This window comes from Haemaphysalis longicornis, unplaced genomic scaffold, assembly GCF_048455015.1.
Source record: "Haemaphysalis longicornis isolate Haplotype H1 unplaced genomic scaffold, Haemaphysalis longicornis Haplotype H1 scaffold_12, whole genome shotgun sequence".
Taxonomy (NCBI): Eukaryota; Metazoa; Arthropoda; class Arachnida; order Ixodida; family Ixodidae; genus Haemaphysalis; species Haemaphysalis longicornis.
The window spans coordinates 55,907,921-55,912,252 of record NW_027526225.1 but is presented as its reverse complement, the minus strand read 5'-3'; the positions used below and the strand labels follow the sequence as shown (position 1 = coordinate 55,912,252).

Here is a 4,332-nt window from a genome sequence, read left to right as displayed (position 1 = left end):
TAAACAATCCAAGAACTAAACTAGAGGTGGCTACATACATACGTCGAGGATGGACAGACCCACGCCCTAAGGAGCTTCTCCCCTAAAAAAACATCGACGCTTTTTTTTTATCCGCATGCGGGCCCAGGGAAACATCTGGGAAAAGAGGCAACGAAGAAACTACGGACGGACGGCGGACGCTACATGTGAGTTAAAGAAATTCTCTGCATTTAAAAATCAAGAATAACCAGACTCATACCGTAGGTGCGGGGGCGACGGTATATTCCACTCGGCGTTTTCACGAATCCCGTTCCCATCTTCTTCCTCTTCTCCCGTCAGTCGGACTATACTGGCGGTTCATTTGTGGTGGCACCCTGCGTGGCACATACCCCCCCCCCTCCCTCATGGAGGATTGTCCACCTTCGGCCACCTCATGGCAGTATGTATACATGTGGAAAGTCGCGGTGGCACAGGGCGGTGTGTCGAAAGGTGTTCAATTGCAGCCTCTGCCATGCGACAGAATGCCTTCTGTAATGTATGCGTCTGTAGTGACAAAACGACAGATGTCATATTCCTTTGTTGGCAGAGAGTTTTGTGCGTAGTGCAGTCTGGTATACTTGATTTCGCTCAATTAAGTTAGGACGGTAGTGTCAACGCAATGAAAGCAATTCATAAAATGAGCCTATTCGTGCATTTATTTCGTAAATTGGGAACATGTTTTGGAATTGCACGAAATGAGGCATCGCTATTAAAAAAGTCCAAAAAAGATGGAGCGTCATTCAAATCTTTACATTTAAACCCACGTTACGGCTTTCGCACGGCACCCATGAACAAAATCACGCCTGGCTTCTGCCTCTTGATGAACCACATGAACGGGTGGTCGACAATGAACTCCGTGGACTTTTCCCCGGACTGCGACGCTGACTGGTTCACCGTTTCGGCTGGACTTGACGCAGGCTCCGTGCCCTCCTCGTCGATGTTAAGCAATGACTTGTGAACGATGTCTGAAACAACGGGCTTGCCATTCATAAACGCGGCGGACAGGTCGCAGCTGTTCGAGAACAGCGCGACGACTCCCATCGCCACCAGAGCATTTTTGAGGCTCAGGCCCTGTTCAAGGTGGACCTTAGGCAAACTGAGCATTACGTCGGGCGTGTCCTTGAGGTCGTCCACGACCGCCTTGAGTCTGGCGATGGATAGATTACGTTCCAGGTGCGACAGTCCCTCTATCTCGTCTGGGAGGAGTATAACCATTGAGGCATTTCCGCCGTCGTACAGCAACTCGATAGCCCTGGCCTTGAGATGGCTGCAGCTAGACGTGGCGAAGGTCTGCTGCTGGTTCATCATCTCCACTTGAACCTTGGCATTGCAGCTGACGTGGAAGTCCCGCCGGGACGTTGAGCCAGCCTTAAACGGCGACTTCCAGGCACCCTTGAAGTACGTGGCGTTGACCAGCATCACGCTGGTCGAAGGGCCCACGGTGCCTCGTTTAAGCAAGTCGGCGATCTTGGACGCGGTCGCAGTCTTAGCCCACACGTTGATACCGACGCGGATGGCCTCGCTGCTGTTCTCGAAGTCGACCGGAACGATCGCTGAGCCGTAGGACTCTTTCAGGAAGTTGGCGTAGCTGTCCAGTACGGGGAACTTTTGGTCGCTGTAGATGCGGTTCGCGACGTAGAAGTGCACCTTTTGGGAGTGGCTCGACAGCTTCGGCAAGAATTCGGCGAACTTCTCGTGTATTTTGTCACCCTTGGCGTGAAGAACGGAGAAAAGCTCGTCGGCGGTCTTGGAACCGGCTCCGCCAAGGGCCATGGCGAGGACGGCTGCAACACTGAGCGGCGAATATATTACGTTGTCTTGGTGGTCTACCCTGGAGTGCGCAATCTGGTTGTAGAGGTCGAGGTCGACCGCAATGTGGGCTATCGGGTGACTCAGGCACTTTGGCATGGCTAATCGTCAGTACCTGTAAAAAGCCGAGATGGATGTAATTTTTAAGGGAAATGCTTACAGCGTTACCTTTAGATAATTGAATGCAGCTTGCTTAACATCCTAGCTCGAGACTATTCGCAGGTATGCGACTGGCGCTGTGTGATCCGTACTGGACACCGCGTGGTTTAAAAGCCCCTTCTCACACCTTTCAGGCGCCGAGCAAGGAATAGAAGAGGTTGAGTAGGCGTGCATACGTACTTGATTAAACAGTTGTCTGCCGACTTAGCCTCCAACGTAGCACCACTTGAGGTTTGACTTCACCTCGTCTTCCCATTCGTACGTGCACGTGCCCTCGCCCTGGGAAGATGGTAACGGTAATGATGATCATTGTCGCAGTAGAGACGATAACGGTGTTAATGTTTCATGGACAAACCTAGCGGCAACACAAAGTTTACGAGGATACCTAAGCATTGATGTAGTGATTGCGAAAGCGTTAGTGTATGATCGCCGAAAGTGTCCTCTCATTATTATCATCATCTTTTTTTCTCTTTCCGTGCCACGGAAGCCTACCACCGGTTTTGTGCGTTTTAAAAAAAAGGTGGTTTTGTTATTTAAGGTTCAGTTTTATTCCACAGAAAATCTCTGACCCATCCGTTTTTTATCGCCCTCTTGAGTGCGACAAGAAGATACCATCTCACCAAAATTGTTCACAGCATGTCTGGAGAGTGTATTCAGGAGGCTTGACTTGGAAAACTTAGGCTTACGGATAAATGGCAATATAATTGAGCCATTTAAGGTTTGCAGATAACATAGCCTTGCTCAGTGAATCTGAGAGCAACTCTAAAATATGATTGAGGAACTAAAATCACAGAGCTTCGCTGTCGAGCTAAAGATAAACATGAATAAAACTAAAGTGATGATAAATAAACATGCTGAACGCGCCTTTTTTAGACTAGGAGACGAAACACTGGAACAAGTACAAGAATATAACTACCTTGGCCAGATGGACAGTGCGGACCCAAACCACTAGAAAGAAATCAGGCACAGAATAGGACTGGGATGGGGTGCATTCGGCAAGCACTCGCAAATAATAAAAAGTAAGATGCCTCTATCCCTAAAAAGAAAAAAAATTACACCATCTTCCCGTAGGGGAACCCTGAGTAGTATGCGAAGCAGGCACGGGGTCGATTCAAGTGCCCATTAGTTTTCAATTCGTCGTTTCCGTGAGGTTGAGGTACGTAGCTACCGTTATATTTACGGTTTTGTTCCCATGGTAACTACCACACTTTTCACTTACCGGAACTACGAAATGGGAAATTGCGTTGACCCCATGGCTGTTTCGCATACTACTCAGGGTTCCCCTACGGAAAGATTGCGTAATTTTATTGGAGGAGGTGGGGGTGTTAGAGGGGAGAGGCATTAAAGAGAGAGAGAGAGAGAGAGAGAGAGAGAGAGAGAGAGAGAGAGAGAGAGAGAGAGAGAGAGAGAGAGAGAGAGAGAGAGACGTTGTACGTGGTATGAGTTTGTCTTTATTTAGGCATAAACATCATCATGTTCAACGTAGGTGACGTCGAGCTGTGGTTGGCGTTCCGCTTTGATTATGACCGCCTTATGGTCTGTGAAATGTAAAGTCAAGGGCTGTTGTGGTGGATGAATCCTAAAGTTGCTGAAGATGAGGTCGAAGCACGTTCCCCGAATGGTTGTGGGCTGCTTGTAATCACGGCCCGCCGAGACTCGCCGACGCACGCCGCTGCCGACGACGATGAAACGTCGAAGGCGCGTGAAGCGTGCTCGTCTCGTGCCGGCCCAGGAAGACACCGGCAACACTGTCGCTCCAGGAGCCCTTAAAGTGGAAGCGTGCTCGTCTCGTGCCGGTCCAGGACGACACCGGCAACACTGTCGCTCAAGGAGCCATAGAAGGTATACGGGCGTTCAGCAAGCCGAGCATGCGCAGTGGGGGTGTGGACGGCGCAACAACAACGACAACGACAAGGGAGGGACATAGCCCCGACCTTGAGATGCTTCGCATCTAAAATATTCAACCAATGCGTCCTGCCGGTGATGACATACGGAGCGGAAACTTGGCGACTTACAAAACAATTAGAAAGCAAGCTTAGGTCCGCTCAACGTGCCATGAAGAGAATAATGTTAGGAGCAACGCTTAGGGACAGAAAATGAGCTACCTGGATTAGGGAACAAACTCGGATAGATGATATCATAGTCCAGGTCAAGAAAAAGAAACGGACTTGGGCTGGCCATGTGGTACGACGAACGGACAACAGGTGGACCACAAGGACAACAGAATGGACACCGCGAGACGGGACTAGAAGAAGAGGAAGGTCATTAACTCGATGGAGAGATGAAATAAGAGCATTCGGAGGCGAGAAATGGACACGGGCAGCACAGGACAGAAATGGGTGGAGG

General features: G+C 49.8%; 1 pseudogene; it reads right to left on the bottom strand.

The window, feature by feature from the left end:
* Positions 1–783: 783 nt before the first annotated feature.
* LOC144161621 (iris pseudogene) lies at positions 784–1,926 on the bottom strand (annotated as a pseudogene).
* Between the last annotated feature and the right edge of the window lie 2,406 nt (positions 1,927–4,332).